Genomic DNA, 18,284 nt, shown 5'->3' with positions numbered 1-18,284 from the left:
TATTGCGCCAATTTTAATGTATAAAAACCAAGGAGGGTGCTTCGTGCCCAGGTCCACGAGGTTCACATACGGACGTTTTCAGCAGAAGCGTTTAAAACGAGACTCAAGAGGAAATTACTCATTGCACGTGCATTCGTCATTACGTTATTTAAGTCGTCCACCCCGAATCTTTCCCCCGGATAGGGCGAGCACATGAATACGCAGTGTGTACGAAGAAACCCAGCATGTTTCAGATTCGGCATCGCATGCTTTGTTCGCTGCCATCCTAACTTCCTTCCCTCGATAAAGGGGACAGATGACTGCACCCTTGTTATAATTAAAGTCACTGATAGTGGCATTAGTCAGAAGGCCTTGGACAGGGGTCGGCGCATTCTGTGCCTCCCGCAGTTTTTCGCGCGTTTCTATTCCATATCTGACTTGAGCATACTTGATATAAGCAACATTGAACAGGGTTGCAAGAACTTTCATAATAAGCATTCTTAACGCAAGCCATACAGCGTGTATACAGCATGGAACGGATAAAAAATGACACGTGGACATTTCATCTCGGACATTTCGACTCGATGGACATTTTGACCTGATTGGACATTTCGTCTCGATGGACATTCTGACCCGATTGGACATTTCGTCTCGATGGGCATTTCGTCTCGATGGACATTCTGACCCGATTGGACATTTCGTCTCGATGGACATTTTGACACGGGTGTCACGTGGCCTATTGGACATTTTGACTCGATGGACATTTCGTCTCGTTGGACATTTTGATCAGAAGCCCCTTATCACGACTTCCTTATCAATAAACTAGAAAAAATTCAAAATCAGGCCGCGCGTTTTGCACTGAACAACTATGACCCTTATGCTAGTGTTACAGATATGAAGGCCATGCTGGGATGGGAAACACTCGAATGTAGACGAAAAAAAATAAGACTAAAATTTTTCCACCGTGTCTTTCACAACAAAACAGGAATTGATAAAGCCACTTATCTTATGGAGCCATCCTACGTTTCTACCCGTTGTGATAATTCTAAAAAGGTTGCTGTTCCCACTTACAGGACTGACAGTTTTGCGAATTCATTTTTTGTCAAAACCGCGAGAGAGTGGAACGATCTCCCGGAAGATGTTGTGTCCATTGATGATAATGACGTTTTCTTTTTCCACATGTTATAATGTTTTCTAAAACCCCCCTACAATAATGCCCACAGGGCGATGTAGGTACAATGTAAATAAATAAAATAAAATATGTGATTAGCATTTGTACAGAAATTTTTAATTCATGCAACATTTTTAAACTAAAAAGTATCCAGGGCCTTGACGCAGAAGGGGGGCTATTGCTCACTCTGTTGCTACTACAGATAATCCTCAGTCATAACAGCAGCTATAAAAACGGGTGATAAGTGCTCGAAATGCACATTCAATGTTTGTATTAAAAAACAAAAAAATAAAAAAAAAACCTAAATGTGAAAGAAAAAAAAAAGGTGTATGGGATAGCGGGAATCGGACTCTCCATTGCCGCTCCTCTACGGGCTCAAGAAATAAGCGCTCCAATCCACTGAGCTACCGAGCAGATTGTTTTTCTTTAATACATGGAAAATCACGATTTAAAGTTCGAATTCTATATACACACAGTGAATGTTATACACATGATGATGGAGGTGGTGGATGGATGCTCTCCTGGTGATCAGTCCTTGATGAACATAATGACTGTACTCGCACTCGTATCGCACTCATGTCTTCACTCTGGGTACTATACACTTTTGGGGAAACAGAGAGTACACATTCTTCATGGCATACACTTAAACAAATTCCTAAGGCAAGCACATTTCAAGTGTGTTTTGTATGAAAGACATGATTTGATTATGTACGGAGGTTGGCTGCTTTCACTATATTAAAAATCAGGAAGTCTTAGACAAGCATCAAACAGAGGAAAGCAGTCGGGCACTGGTGGGTGGGCCTCATACACACTTCTAACTTTTGCGATTTCTTCCAGAAATACGGACTTAGTTGTGCGTGGAATGTCAGCGTTTCTGTCGATCATCCGGCATCTCCAGAGACTGTGTAAACCAATCAGCATGAATCAATCATAAGGGATATTTGTTTCAGTCGGGACGTATAAGTAACGAATACTGTGATCAGTTAAGTTAATATCTTTTCTTAGGGTTCTTTGGAGCACATCCAACAAGAAAATCGCGTCTGTACAGTAAATAAAACAGTGCTGTATTGTTTTCGGCTGGTGGCATAAACGGCAGTCAATTGACCAAGGCATAAAGAAACCGCGGTTCTGGAGCCACCATTTTATTTATTTTTATTTATTTATTTCAATGTCCTCAGGGTCCAGAGGGCATTGCAGTGGGGGTGGACAAGAACAACAACAATGCAAAAACATAAAAATCAGAGCAAAGACCAACAGTGCACTTCTGCTAGAGAGAGGAAAAGATCAGCCTAATATGTATTAGCAAAAATGATTAACTAATGCAGCTCTAAATAAATCAACTGATGGTATGTTTACAAAAGATGCAGGAAGGTGGTTCCAATCGGAGGACGTTTGAGGAATGAAGGAGTCAATGTATGCCGAGGTTTTGCAAAGAGGTATGCCGACTTTGAAGCGATGATCGACGCTCGGAGAAATGAAAGATGGGCTCAGAAGTAGTTTGACCTTCAGTGAGGCGTTAGAATGGTACGTTTTGAAAAACAGGCATAGGTGTGATATTTTTCGTCGTAGTGAAAGAAGAGGCAGAGATAGAGTCGTTTTCATAGATGAGACACCAGCCGTGCGGTGATAATTGCAGAAAATGAAACGCACTACACGAGTTTGCATGGCTTCAATGTTATCCATGAGCGTCGTTTGGCCGGGATCCCAGATTGCTGCAGCATACTCGAGCTTTGAGCGAACAAGAGTTTTGTATAAAATTAGTTTGAGGGACATAGGGGCTGAAGAGAAGTTTCTTTTGATATACCCAAGCATAGAGTTAGCATTGGCGATAATGTGATCAGTATGAGCTTGCCATGACACGTTAAAATTAATATGTACGCCAAGATATTTATAAGAAGACACAAACTGCAGAGGAGTGTTACTAATTGAGTATGACGATGGGGTCTTGATACCACGAGAGACACTCATAGTTTTACATTTATTAGTATTAAGAGACATCTGCCAAACGTTACACCAGTCGCATACCACGCGTAGGTCACCTTGAAGAAGTGCGGTATCAGAATCGTTAGTAATTTCACGGTAGATTACACAGTCGTCAGCGAATAAACAAATGGATGATGATACGGGTAGGTCATTGATATAAATAAGAAACAAAAAGGGCCCTAAAACGGACTCTTGGGGAACACCAGAAATAATGGGACTGAGAGAGGCTTCATTGGTAGTAACAAATTGAGAACGATCACTTAAAAAAACATTTAACCCATAACAAAACAGTCGGGTCTATCTTAAGTTTACTAAGTTTATAAAATAGAAGTTTGTGAGAAACTTTATCGAACGCTTTGCAAAAGTTGAGGAAGACGCAGTCAACCCGGGATCCACGGTCAAGGATGGAAAGATGGTCATTAGTGAAAGTTAAAAGTTGAGTTTCACAGGACAGTGATTTGCGGAAACCATGTTGCGACGGCGAAAAAAAAAAGAATTCGAATCCAAGAAATTCACCAGATGAGAGTAAATGATGTGCTCTAAACGTTTACAAGGCGTGCTGGTTAAGGAAATGGGTCGATAATTAAGAGGACTATGTTTGTCACCTGTTTTGTGAAGCGGAACCACCTTCCCTATTTTCCAGTCACTTGGCAAGACGCCAAGGCTAAGGGATTGTTCAAAAATTTTAACAAGATAAAGGGAGATGTAAATTTAAGTATGCTTTATAAATTTAGGGGTAATATTGTCAATGCCACTAGAAGATATTTTCAAATTGTCAATAAGTTTAAGAATTCCGTCATAATCAAGTACAAGTGGATCCATGGGGAAAAATCACTGGATACATAGGAAAACATGAGCCAACGTCACTGGAGAATGCCTTAACAAACATATCATTTAAAACAAGGGCACACTGCTTTCTCGGAATGTCGACGCCACCAACCCCAGTAAGTGTAATATCTGTCCTCTTTGGTCCGTTTACGACACTCCAAAATTGTTTAGTACTATTGGATAGCATAGAAGGTAGAGTTACATTAAAAAAGGTTCTCTTGGCTTCATTGATGGCTGCCTTATAAGAATTTGCGGCTGTTTTATAAGCTACTCAAGGCTTATCACAACCAGACGATTTCGCAGTGCGGAAAAGGCGTTTTTTCTTGTTAGAAAGACGTTTAAGTTTGACGTTAAACCAAGGTGACGATACGTTAGAAATAATGAACCTGCATGGAATGAAAGAGGTAATTAAAGAGTTTATGTTGTCCTTAAACAAATTCCAGTTAACTTCAGCGAAACGTTCAGAAAAATCAAGTAGGTACTCATCAAGGATGCCCGCTAACTCATTATTTATCGCTTCAAAATTTGCCTAACTATAGTCTAGGAATTGTTTTCTGGCTTTATTGGAAGTACACGCTGAAGTAAACAAATTGAACTGCAAAATTGAATGATCACTAATACCTCGTAAATAGGTTATCGAGGAAGCGAGATTGGAGTCAGTGGTAGGTATAAGATCTAACACATTGGCAGTTGTACCGGAAATCCGTGTGGGTTCGGTAACAACTTGTGAAAAAGAAAAATCTGAACAAAAATTGAGGAAATCATGGTAATGGGGAGAGCTGCAAGAAGTAGCAAGAAATTCTCCCGACCAGTCAATAAGGGGTAGGTTCAAATCACTGAGTAAAAACACAAGCGCCAGAGGAAACCTAGAACGAATGGCATTCAAAGCATCGTGCAAGTCGGGATTAAAACTTACAGAGGCATTGGGGGGCCGGTAGCAGGCACACAGAATAATATTTTTATAAACACATTGCAAACGCACACAAACGAGCTCCAGCGGAGTAGCAATATTCAAGTGATAACATTCAAGGCATTCCTTTACAGCAATCAGAACCCCGCCCCCACGCCTATCTACTCGGTCACAACGATAAAACTTGTATATTTTAGTACCGTCAAATATTTCACTATCTCGAACTGTACTGGAAGCGTTGACGTGTGTAGTTTCAACATGAACATTTTAGTGCTTGGAGATACAGACATACGCTTTACACGTTTTAGAACGTCCTGTCCTTCACAGTTACCGAACTTAGATCTGTATAACGGAGCGGGAAAAAAAACTTTCAATCAACGCTTGTGCTAACCGCTTCCTGGGTACTTTAAAAAGATAGTCTAAGGAAAAACGGACTTTTAAAAACAAGAAGGTATCGACTACCTCTTTCCAGAATCCCCAGAGTCCGCTTGGAGCAGAGCTTGTAGTAGAAACGATAAGAAAGGGTAAATGGTAAACCAGTTTTTTTTTTAACAACCATGAGAAGAAACGGGTGGGATAAATTCCTAAAGAAAAACAATCTTGAGACCAGCTGGCACACAAATAAATGCGCCAGGCCCAGGTCTCCCAAGTCCAAAGGCAGGAATAAATTATCGCGTTTCATGCGTTCCCAAGGAGAACTCCAGATAAATGTAGCGAAAATTCGGTGAAAAGCTTGAATTTGAGAGCGATTACAATGCAGTACTTGCAAAACATACATAAGTATGGATATTAAGAAGGTGTTACAGACGGCTGCTTTAGCGAAAATGGACATTTCTCGTGCCCTCCATGCCTGCGATTTACGTCTAATTATAGTTACGGCGGTGCTCCAATATGGATCAGTGGAACGAGTTTGGTCAAGGGGAACGCCAAGGTATTTGAAAGGAAAGCGATTCCATGAAATCCCACCAAAGCATTTTGGAGTGGTTGCCCCGGCTCCTATCCAAAAACCGTTTGATATTTCTGCATTCAACCTTGCTCCAGTTAGGTTGCAATAGCTCTCCGTTACCTGAAGTGCTTCTTCAACACTCGCCTTATTTGAACAGAATAACGCTACATCATCGGCGTTTGCTAGTAGCTTCACCTCTGCGAAGCAAAGAAGATAGCCACGAATAGTACCTTTGTTGATAATACTACGGCATAAAGGTTCAAGATATAAGGCAAAGAGCAGTGGGTGAAAGTGGACAACCTTGTCTTACCGAGGATTTTATGAGTATAGGTTCAGAAAGTGAGGTATTTACGATTAGGCTTGTGGTGCTGTTCTTGTAACATAGCTGAATGCCCTTTATTATCGTGGTCCCTATGTTTGCGTGAGAGAGTAGCCTGAATAAAAAGGAGTGGCTAACTCTATCAAAGGCTTTGGATAAGTCTAGTTGGACTATGGCTACTTTGTTTTGTTCGTCGGATACTGAATCTATTACGGACCTTGCAACTTGTATGTTCGTTTGAATATTGCTTTCATGTATACCGCAAGTTTGATGAGCTCTGATCAGATTGTCTATTATGAGATGTAAGCATTCATTTAAAACTTTTGCGAAGATATTATAGTCTACATTGCAAAGTGATATAGGCCTGTAAGCATCCATCTTTTTCAAAGCTAACGTGTCTTCTGTTTTGGGTATAAGCACTGTATGTCCTTCGTAAAAGGTTGGCGGTAGTGCTTGGTGCTCATATGCGGGTTTGAATACATCAAGGAGGAATGGACTCAGCAGGTTTGAGAATTTCTTATAGAACTCAGCGCCCAGGCCGTCCGGGCCTGGAGTCTTATCTGACGGTAGAGCTTTCATCGCAGCTTGTGTTTCTTCCAAGGTCAGAGAGCCTTCAACACTTTCTTTCTCTTTGTCTGTTAAAGATGGCACGCATTCTATAAGTTTTTGTATGTCTTCGTTCTCTTTGGTCTCAATACTCTTTCCGAAAAGATAAGTGTAATGGTCTTGGAAAGCTTCTATAATGCTTTGCGTTTCAGTGCGGGCGCTGCCTTTGTGGTCTATTTCGGGTATTTCTTTGCTTAGAGCATATTTCCTTTCATCATGAAAGGATTGCCGTTTAGGCGTTTCTCCGAGCAAAGATTTCCGAGAGTGCGATCGGATCACCGCGCCTCGATATTTCTCGGTATCGTATCTTTGTAGCTGTGTCTTTGCCATGTTAATCTCCTCAGTATATTCGCCGGAATTGAGGCTTTCAAGCTCATAAAGCTCTGATAGCATCGCGAGCAGGTTTCGTAGTTCTAGCTTTTTCATAAACGTAATGGAGCTTGAGCGTTCAATTGCCCAATTATTAACTTCTTGCTTGAGCATGTCCCATTTACAAAACACGTGTAGGGAAGCGTTCTGTTTGACACGGGAAAGGATAGCGGGTGTACCATCGGTGAATATTTTGTCGTTTAAAAGTGATGTGTTTAATTTCCACAGGCCCCATTCACGTCTTATAGTGGGGGTTGTTTCTTTGCCCCAAAAGTTGCCGATACAAGGTCTGAGAAAAATATAGGTTTGACTGAGTAATCAGAAATAGTATCATAAAGGTCTCCAGTGGCATATATCCGGTCGAGTCAAGCGTGAGAGGAGCGTTGGAAATGTGTATAGACATTTTCCACAGGGGCGCCGCCATCTTGAATTGTCGTCACTTCCAGTATGGGTGACGAAAAAATAATAAAACGTTTCAACCTGTAACTAGTAAAAAAAATAGAGGGGAGCCAAAACGAGAATGTGTGACGGTTAGGCTTATATCCTAAATGTCTTCTATTTGCGTGGCGATGGCAAAACAATGTTTTCGCCCATACTGGAAGTGACGACAATTCAAGATGGCGGCGCCCTGGTGGAAAAAGTCTATAGTGCACTCTGCCTCGTTTTTGTTTTCTGATGTCTACTTAGTTGTTATCGCTCACAAGAGATTGGAGTACAGCTGCACTAGGGTCGAATCTAGTCGTTAGTTGGGAGCGATCGTATAGATGTAGCACACAGTTGAAGTCTCCGAATAGCAACAGTTTTCTCTCTGTGTCAATGTATGGTGTTAGAAAAGAAAAAAAAAATGTTTGCGTGCTGTCACATTATTTGAAGCGTACACGCAAATAATGCGCAATTGAATGTTTACATGGTCTAGATCGCAATATATAAAGCGCCCTTCCTGGTCGGTAGTGAGAGAAGCAGCAGTTAAACCCCCCAACCCCTTCTTTAGAAACAAAAAAACATCCAGCCGATGTGCCAGATGCATGAGTGTCACACCCTTCGAAATCTTTCAGGAAGGGCTCCGATGCGATCTCGGTTTCTTCCTGGCTGCACACTTTCGTTTCCTGCACAGCTAATGTATCGATCTCCTGCTGGACTATTAGTTGTAGAAGTTGACACTGCTTTCGTTTAGAGCTGAGACCTCTCACATTTAAGGTGGACACGCGAAGTTGGAGGGTGCTGGACATGCGATCATTTATGGTCGGGCGATATCGCCCGTTTGCTTGTCTTCAACAAGCTTGGCGCCAGGGAGCGTCTTTGAATATGACTTATGTCGAACAGCGCCCAGTCTCATTTCATAGTGCTTTGCTCTAGTTATAAGGCCGTCATTTAATCCCACATTGGTAAGCGCTTCTAGTTCAAGAATTGGGTCCTGTATCTCATCGTTTTCCTCCGTTTCGGTGTCTTCCAGGTTAGCCTCGGTGGTGGTTTCGCACTGTTTTTCGTTCGTGAAGGCGTCCCTATTTGTTGGAGTCCCGGGGTTTGTCGGGGTGCTGTTTTCGGTTGCAGGCGAAACGGTGACTATTGGGTCTTCGCTAGAGGTAGCAGTTGACGTGAGGTTCTCTGGCACAACCGGTTTTCTGGAGGCCGATTGAGACCCACCGTCCAGGGCTGCGGCCATTGCAGAGACGTCGCCATTAGGGTCAACAGCTTCGCTTGCATCCATGAGGTTCTCTGTTGTTGATTCTTCAGTTGTCCCCAACCTCAGCCTGTCAGCGTAGGTCATGACGCAGTCCTCCGGTTTATGCCCGTACCGTCGGCATTTCGCACACCAGGGAGTATGGCAATGGCGGCGGATGTGGCCCACTCGATGGCATCGTAGGCACGAAGGAGGCCGACCTGAGATAAGAAATAAGCTCTGGCACCCGAAGATGGTCATGAGGTGTGGAATCTTGTTCACGTTAGTGTCGTCTCGAAGGGTCAGTTGTACTTCACGGTTGAGAAATTCCATGTCCTCCATTCCTTCACATCTCCACTTTTCTCGCACTACGGAGCGTACTGTGCCGTAAGGTTCCATCGCTTCAACGATTCTTCAGTTTTCCATATAAGGTGGTAACCAAAGCGTCTGATTTTCGCCTCCTTTGTCTCTGGATCATCAACGAGACATTTCCGTCCTTTCACCTTCAGGTCTTCACAGGCGACGAGCTTTGCTTTTGCAAGCGAAGTCGCACACTGGACCATCCACACATGAGACATTTGGTATTGTCCCATGGCGATTATATCCTTTAGATCAATGCCCTTGAGGGCATCTCTGAACTCCGGAGCTCGGTATGGTCTGGCAACGAGATCTTCATGAAGGAAGACAGAATTTAGAACGAGGTTACCTGTAGGCAGACGTGGCATCAGAACACGGTAGTTGTCCATTGCAGTAATAGTAGCATCTGAATGGGGCTATGTTGCACGTTTTGGACTCCCAGGAGACTTGGGAGAAGGAAGTGGCGTCAACGACTAGAGCAAACGCAGATTGGATGTTGACAGAAGAAAACAAAATCAACATCCAATCTGCATTTGCTGCGTTGTTGACGTCACTTCCTTCTCCCTAGTCTGCTGGGAGTCCAAAACGTGCTACATAGCCCCCGACTGAATTCTTTGGCCAGAGACCGATTTGTTTTCTTGGACGGAGAACATGAAAACGCAGCCTTTCGCTACGGCGTCTTCTTCTTTCTGCTAGCTACCAAGCAGACGATTCTTGGCTTTGATAAACACTAATTTATTTCTATTGAAATTTTTTTATTGCGTTTTGTTCTTTATTCTTTTCTTATTTCCTGACTCAAACTTTATGGACTTGCTGTCACACATGGCGCTCCTGCCAGGCACTGCCACGAGTTATTTTATTCATGTTTGGCGCCATGGCACGCTCTCTCAGCCGGCGAAATAGCCGTTTTGCTAACCAAGCGAGACTGTCCATGTCGGCCATTGGTCGTGCCGGTCGTGCCTTATGGTTCAACCAGCGCATTACGATAAGATCGCAGAAGACAAGCGCATGCGCAGTTCGTACCGGAGGGCCCATAGAACCGCATCGGATGTGCAAAAACGGTTCCCTCAAACTCTCTAATGGCGAGCAACATGGCGATCGAGCCACCAGAGAAAATGTACCTCACCGGAGACCTTCGTGCCAACTGGAAGTCATTCAAGCAACGCTTCGAACTGTACGTGACAGCGACAGGTCAAAAGAACAAGTCAGGCGAACAAAAAGTTGCACTGCTGCTGACTCTAGCCGGATCAGGCGTCATCGACGTGTACAACACGTTGAGCTTCGGCGAGCCGGCAGCGACCGTTCTAGAACCGGGAAAAGTGCTCAGCGTTGGGGAGGAGAAGTTTGACAACTACTTCGCGCCCAGAAAAAACGAAGTGTACGCCCGATACCTACTGCGATGCAGGAAGCGAGAGCCGGGTGAAGCCTTCGATGCGTTCCTCACCGATCTCAAGGCGAAGGCGAAAGACTGCAACTATGAAGGGCAGCGAGACAAGATGATCCGCGACCAAGTCATTTTTGGGGTCAACAATGAAGAGGTCCGTATGAAACTGCTGAAACTGGAGGACCCAGCGCTCGAGACTGTCGCAAAGGTATGCCCCGTGCACGAAACGTGGGTGATTCAGCTCAAGGCATTCAGGCAGGATCCCAGCATGACCAAGCAAGAGACAGACCTTTTGCACGCCATGAAAACAATCAAACCCAAGCAGTTCCCTATGAAGCCATCACCCACCAAAACGTGCAGGTACTGTGGAAAGGGTCACGTTTTCAACAAAACTGCATGTCCTGCATGGGGCAAAGAAGTGCAGAAAGAAAAATCACTTTGCTAAGCAATGCAAGTCGAGAGACACCGTCCGAGCGATGCAAGAGAGCAACTCAAGCTCTGAGGAAGTCCTCTCTCTGCAGAAAAAGAAGGACGGCATCTTTGTTGTGCTTGAGATGAGAGACAACGGTGAAAAGATCAGATTCCAGGTCGACAGTGGAGCATCTTTGAATGTGATTCCTGAAAAGGTTCTGCGAAACAAAAAGCTTGAAGAAGCACTTTCGCACCTGAAGATGTACAACGGAAAAACCACTGTTCCAAAGGGCAAGTGCAGACTCCATCTCAGAAATCCAACGACACAGAAGTACTCAATTGAGTTTGTCGTCGTGGACAAGCACTTTGCACCACTGCTGGGAAGAGAAACCTTTGAAAAAATGCAACTGATCAGTATCAACTACGACATTGTCTCAACTGTTCAGAACAAGACAGTGTTACAGCATGAACTACTGATGAGCAAGTATCCAGATGTCTTTGAAGACAAACAAGGTTGCTTTCCTGGTCAAGTGCACCTGAAAGTCGAACCGTCTGTTGAACCTCAGACATCGACTGCCGGCAGAGGACCAGTGAGCTTCAACCCGAAGCTACAGAAGCTGCTCATGAAACTAACGGCAAAGAAAATCATCGCCAAGGTTGATGAACCTACACAGTGGGTCAGTCGCATTGTTGTTTCCACCGAAAAAGGCGGTGAGCTGCGGATTTGCATCGATCCACAAGCACTCAACCAAGCTCTCAAGAGGGAGCGACACCCGTTGCCAATCCCGGAGGATGTGTTGACAGAACTAACAGAAGCAAGAGTATTGTCCAAGCTTGACCTGCGCAACGGATACAGGCACTGCACGCTTGACCCGGAGTCTAGCCTGCACACGACCTTTAAGACGCCATTAGGACGACACAAGTGGCTTCGACTACCCTTTGGTTTAACAGCTAGCAGCGAAATCGTTCAAAAGCGGCTGCAGGCTGCGTTGGACGGCCTAGAAGGTGTCACCTGCATGGCGGACGACATCATAGTGTACGGAAAGGGCCCCAACGAAGACGTTGCACAGGAGAACCACGGCAAGAACCTTCACAGTCCTATGCAGAGGTGTCGTGAAGAAGGCATTTGCATCAACAAGTCTAAGTTTGAACTGAATGCTGAAGAGATCACTTTCATGGGTCACAACCTAACATCACGTGGATTGGAGATCGACCCCGACAAGGTCAAAGCCATTGTCAGCAAAACCGCAGGTGGAGTTCTGCGGTTTTGTGGAATGGTAAACCATCTGGCAAGGTTTCTGCCAGGTATGTCCAACATCATGGAGCCACTCAGGAGACTGACAGCTAAGAATGCAGAGTGGGCGTGGACTGATGAGCAGAACAGAGCATTCAACAAAGTGAAAGAACTGCTGTTCTCACCACCGGTCCTCAAGTTCTATGACCCACACGAGAAACTCTCAATACAGTGTGATGAGTGTGATGCAAGCGAGAAATGCTTGGGAGCTGTTCGGCTGCAAGAGGGCTCTCCAATCTGCTATGCCAGCCGAGCTCTGACGGCAACTGAGACTAGGTGTGCTCAGATAGAGAAATAGATGTTGGCCATCTGCTTTGCTCTGAACAGGTTCCACCAGTATACCTTTGGCAGACATACCACTGTGATCTCCGACCACAAGCCACTACAGAACGTCACAAAGAAAGCCCTGGACAAGGTACCTCAGCGGCTACAAAGCAGGTTGCTGCAAGTGCAGAGATACAACTTTACGGTCAAGTACTGCCAAGGAAAACAATTGGTCGTGGCAGATACGATGTCAAGAGCCTACTTGAAAGACAGGTTGTGACCCACCTGCAGAAGAAGTAAATGTTGTCTGTTGTCGGCGCATGAAGCCTAAAACGCTTGAGACAATCAAGGAACAGTCCCGAAGTGACCAACTGCTGCAAAACCTGACACGATTAATTCTGAAAGGATGGCCAAGAGAGAAGTCGAGTCTTCCGGAAGGAACCTCTGCATACTTCAACTTTCGTGATGAACTTGCAGTTGAGGACGGTATGGTCTATAAGGGACGGAGAGCAGTCATACCTCTGAGTATGCGTGCTGACATAAAGCAAACCCTCCATGCGTCGCACCTGGGGATAGAGAGCTGCCTTCGAAGGGCAAGGGAAAGCGTCTTTTGGCCCGGAATGAATGCTGCAATCAAAGATTTCATTCTTTCCTGTGAGGTATGCCAGAGACACAGTCACGCGCAACCGAAGGAATCTTTGATACTTCACCCGCAGCCAGCGTATCCATGGAAGAGAGTCGGCACCGGCATCATGGAATACAAGAATCGGAACTTCCTCGTGACTGTTGATTACTTCAGCAAGTTCTGGGAGGTGGATGAACTGACTTCAACCACAGCTTCTGCAGTCATAAGGAAACTCAAGGCACACTTTTCCAGGTATGGCATACCTGCAGTGCTCATCAGCGACAACGGTCCTCAGTTTGCCAGTGCTGAATTTGCCGAGTTTGCTACTCAGTGGCAGTTCAGACACAACACCTCAAGTCCAGGTCATGCCCAATCCAACAGAATGGTTGAATCAGCTGTCAAGACTTCAAAGTCGCTTCTCAAGAAGGCCCTGGAAAGTGGTCACGATCCACAGTTGTCTTTTCTGAATCACCGCAACACCGCATGTCATAGCAGAAAGGCAAGCCCAGCACAACTACTGATGGGCAGGAGGACCCGGACCACACTACCGACAACAAATGCACTCTAGAAGCCACGCACTCTAAACCAACGAACAGAATGGAAGAACAAGGCAAGACGGTGCAAGACTACTACAACAAGACTGCGAGAGAACTCCCAACTTTGAAAAAAGGGGACTTTGTCAGAGTTCAACCGTTTTCCCCTGGATCACAATGGGAAAAAGGTGCGGCCATGGAACCTGTGACAACCAGATCGTACAACGTAAACATCCACGGCAAAACACTGAGAAGGAACGGTACATCTACGACAAGTTCCTGCACCTGGCCAAACGACAGCAAGCTCAGTAAAGAACCCAACAACTATGCAAGAGGTGACTACTGTCACAAACGCTGCTGATGCAGTGTCAGAACCAGCACCAGCCGCACTGCATGAATCAACGAGCAATCAATCGCCAAGGACAGCGGATGCTCGGAAGGACAGCTCACAAGAACCATCGGTACAGCGCACACCCCGACCTGTTAGGAAAACGCTGTTACCGCGACACCTCAGTGACTTTGTAGTGTCCTAGTGGAGACTGTCTTTCCCTCAAAGAAACGAGGATGTAACAATATGCTATAGTTTCGTTTTGACTTTGGTTTCGAAGTGCTATCATCATCATGGGCAGACAATAAACATGGCGGTTCAGTAAGCGTGCAGCCTCGTGAGTCTTCTATAAAAAGACGCACAAAACATATAGCACTCAGATTTACTCACGATCGTGACAGAATCTACCCTTAAATCACAACCCAAACAACCCGTTTGTGCCGCTTCCAGAGAGGAATTGTTGGGAGGCCGGAATCCCGCGCCATGCCTAATTCTTTTCACGAGTAAAGCCCCTCGTTTGAAATTGAAGCACCGATATAAGACACAATCGCCGCACTCACAGATATCAGCGACTGCACGATCACAGAAAGATAACCACGTTAACCACGCTGATGAAACCAGCCGAGTTATCGTCGTCGTTCTTTTGTAACCGCAAGCCGCAAATTCTGATTCAGAACGAAACGGAACGGAAAAATAGTGTGCCTAGATTTGAGAGGGCTTCCGACCGTATAGACCCTTTCCGGAATTCAGTCTGGCCACTTTGATCACTATCATCATCATCTGAAAACGGCATATGTGCTATACTAATGGCGGCCTTCTGTTTACTGATAAAGGAAGAGGTTGAAGATGCACCTGAGCGGATGATTCGAGGCCTATAGATTCTAGATGTTAGCACGGCGTGAAGCAGGAATTGGAAGCAAGAGCTGCGTAAGCGTTCATTTCTAACTCAGTCCCAGTCAATCTATTAGTAGCACTCAATCGGCTTCAAAGCCTCTTGATGTATAGGACCACTGATCTCAATGACAATTGCTGGATCGCGCTTGCCGCTCCCGCAAGTGAAGCCACCGGACTTCACTCGCTTGGGATACGATTTGCCGTTTTTGCTAGCCTTTGCTGCGGTTTTCCAGCGTGCTGTAGACACGTTTTCTACTCGTTCGTCGTCATTCGCCGAAGAAGTTTTTTGAAGACTCTGTGTATTGTTGAGACTTGCCGTCGTGAACACGTGGAAAATTTTACGAAAGTGCAGTGTCGCAGGAAAAAGGCACAACGCGTCGAAAGGAAGGGCTGGCGGCGTGTTCAAAGCTTCCTTGGCACGCCGAAGTGCCGTGTCTCTGTGCCTTCGCACGCTTGGATACCGACCAAGAATCGACGCCGTGTGGATGTGTTTTGCGAGTGCAATGTGCGTGAAGCCGTATCAAAAGGTACAACTCGTCGAAAACAAGTGTCGCCGGTGTCGCGGCGTGATCAAAGCTTCCTTGGCACGCCGAGTGATGCATCTTTGTGCCTTCGCACGCTTGGATACCGGTCAAGAATTGACGCCGCGCCAAAGTTCTGAACGTGTGTCGCGCGTAGAAGCCTTTAGACCATTTATATATATCGGCCACGGAGTTCTGGATCGTCCAGCTGTTCCGGTGAGTTGCTATCAATAAAAGGGAGAGATCTGTACGTGTTCTTATGTACTATTTTAACCATGGCTATGTCCCAGGCACGAATAGGGCAGCGTTGTGGAGCCAGGGGGGTTTTCGAAAGCAAAAGTACAAGACGGCGAGAATGAAAATCTTTGAAGCGCGGCCGATATGGTCGTGTGCAATCTGCTGACCAATAACAATTAGGCGAGCCGCGCTCAAACGTCAAGTGCAATTAAGTAGGTTGATAATAAGCCAGCACTGATCAGTGATGAGGAGCTGTTGTGCACGGTATTGTGTAAATCGTCTAAGGACGAAAAAGGACGTACCTTCCCCCCCATCTTCCGTCGCTAGTGGACGCTGGATTAAGCTCGTTCCTAAACCGCGAGGGGAAAAGACGCTGATCCAGAGGCACGAACAGCTTCACGCACATTGCACTCGCTAGACACATACACACGGCGTCGGTTCTTGGTCGGTATCCAAGCGTGCGAAGGCACAGAGACACGGCACTTCGGCGTGCCAAGGAAGCTTTGAACACGCCGCCAGCCCTTCCTTTCGACGCGTTGTACCCTTTTCCTGCGACACTGCACTTTCGTAAAATTTTCCACGTGTTCACAACGGCAAGTCTCAACAATACACAGAGTCTTCAAAAAACTTCTTCGGCGAATGACGACGAACGAGTAGAAAACGTGTCGTCAGCACGCTGGAAAACCGCAGCAAAGGCTAGCAAAAACGGCAAATCGTATCCCAAGCGAGTGAAGTCCGGTGGCTTCACTTGCGCTGCAGCGAACAAGCGGGGAAGCGCGATCCAGAAATTGTCATAGAGATCAGTGTATAGGACTCTATCAATACGTCTATGTAAATTGGCGCTTCGTTTTGACTGGCTGCATTTGTTTCGACATCGACACTAAAAGAGATTGAAAAATAATTGTAGTGAAGTGAACATTCTCGTTTACCATTGACTTTTAAGTGACGGTGCCCCATTAAATACTGCAGACCACAGGCTCATTGCCGCCATTAGTATAGTAAAAGATAAAGTGCCATTTGAGTCACCAGATGGCACTGAATTCCGGAAAGGGTCTATTACGAACTGCGAGAAGGTGACGAAAAGACGAAAGCGTCGATCGGGATCGGGCAGGCAGGGCTGGGACGGCAGGCGTCGTCGCCCTTCTATTTGCTCGCCTTTTTCCACGTGACAACACAACATATGCGCACGCGACCAGTCTGCACTGAAGCCGTCTCCGTGGTTTGATTGATTGATTGGAACGTTTTTTATTAGCAGAAAATGAAATAACCGCCGTGCCGCTTGAAATGTATTCATCTGGAATGGTGACTTAGGGAGGGAAGATAGGAACAAAGAGGACAGAGAGAAAGGTTAAGGAAGGTTCGCTGTGCGCACAAAGGCAAGCAGCGAGTCGAGAATGTGTTTCCGGTGATCGGGGGGCTTTGTGGAGTGTGGGCATGTCCATTCTGCGTAACTTGTGGGGCGATAGCTCGCCGATATTAGATCGAGGTGTTTAGCCCTGTGCATGGAGTGCTTGGGAAAGTCCCATATAATGTTAGGGCACTTCGCCGGCACTTTGCACTGGGGGCAGAGTGGGCTAAGTCCAACACCATCCTCGGAAATAGGGCGGTGAAATCTGGCCCTCCACACTGGTGTCAGTGCCGTTTATATACGAAGCTGCGTGATTACTTTTTTTTTTGCTTACATCAGACACCACTGTCTAGATGAAGAACTTGTCTGTATTCCCTTTTGGCCCGAAGCCCACATTTCACTTTCATCTTAACCGCTAATTGAGGTCTTTGACGTCATTTTTGTTGCGTGTGCTCGCGCACACCGGCGGTTGCTGGCTCGTGAAAAGAACGTGTGCCACTTATTATGGACACTGAACTCCTTGGTTCAGCATCCCTTTAAATCAAGCCTCTGTAGAACAGAATACATAGACGGAAAAATGGATGCAGAGCGGCAGTTGGACGGTGTCTTGCGCCACCTAGCCACTTTTTTTCTTACTTCAGATTATATTGTTTAATAATAATAATAATAATAATAATAATAATAATCTTTATTTGCAAAGAAGTTTTACCACGAGTGGCAAGCTGGGCTAGAACAGAAAGGCGAAAGCCCGTACGCTTGTGCGTCTGCTAGCCAACCACCCGGGGCAGGAAAAAGCAAGGACGAAAACATAACAGAACGATAACAACATGTACACGCTAAAAAAAGGATCGCGAGAATGCGCGGCGGAGGGCGGCTGATTTGTCCGGTTGGTAGGGTGGGGGGAACGAACATACAAGGGGGCGGCCAAAAAGTCCCTAAGGGCAGACAAGTTGGTATGGCGCATGAAGTACCGAATCTGCGCTAGCACTTTTGAAGCCGCGTCACCATGTGACCACGTAGCTACGTCAACAGACTCGGGGTGGCACGCAGGCATAAGGAAAATTGTTTCAAGTGCTATGCAAGAGATGGTGCCGCTTCGCTTCATCTTCAACCTTCATCCTTAACTGTTTCAGATGCGGAGCATCTCTTGCTCGGGCTATGTCCCACGGCGTCGTAGTCCGCACTCACACTACGCATGCGCAACTCTCCTCGCTGCGCGTGCGTTCTCTCTCTCTCCATCAGCTGCGCGAAGTGCACGCAGCTACCAGCTGCGTCCCTCTCTCCAACAGCTGCCCGTGCGTTCTCTCTCTCTTCAAC

The 18,284-nt window shown here is 45.8% G+C and overlaps 2 pseudogenes; one reads left to right on the top strand and one right to left on the bottom strand.

Annotated features, from left to right (window-relative positions):
- Positions 1-8,348: 8,348 nt before the first annotated feature.
- On the bottom strand, positions 8,349-9,478 carry LOC115317342 (annotated as a pseudogene).
- Positions 9,479-9,546: 68 nt separating this feature from the next.
- LOC115317343 lies at positions 9,547-12,761 on the top strand (annotated as a pseudogene).
- Positions 12,762-18,284: the final 5,523 nt, after the last annotated feature.

The sequence above is a fragment of the Ixodes scapularis genome, unplaced genomic scaffold (genome assembly GCF_016920785.2).
Source record: "Ixodes scapularis isolate PalLabHiFi unplaced genomic scaffold, ASM1692078v2 PGA_scaffold10__122_contigs__length_95168666, whole genome shotgun sequence".
Lineage (NCBI taxonomy): Eukaryota > Metazoa > Arthropoda > Arachnida > Ixodida > Ixodidae > Ixodes > Ixodes scapularis.
Note: the sequence above shows the minus strand (reverse complement) of the source record. Positions and strands in the feature narration are given on the sequence as shown.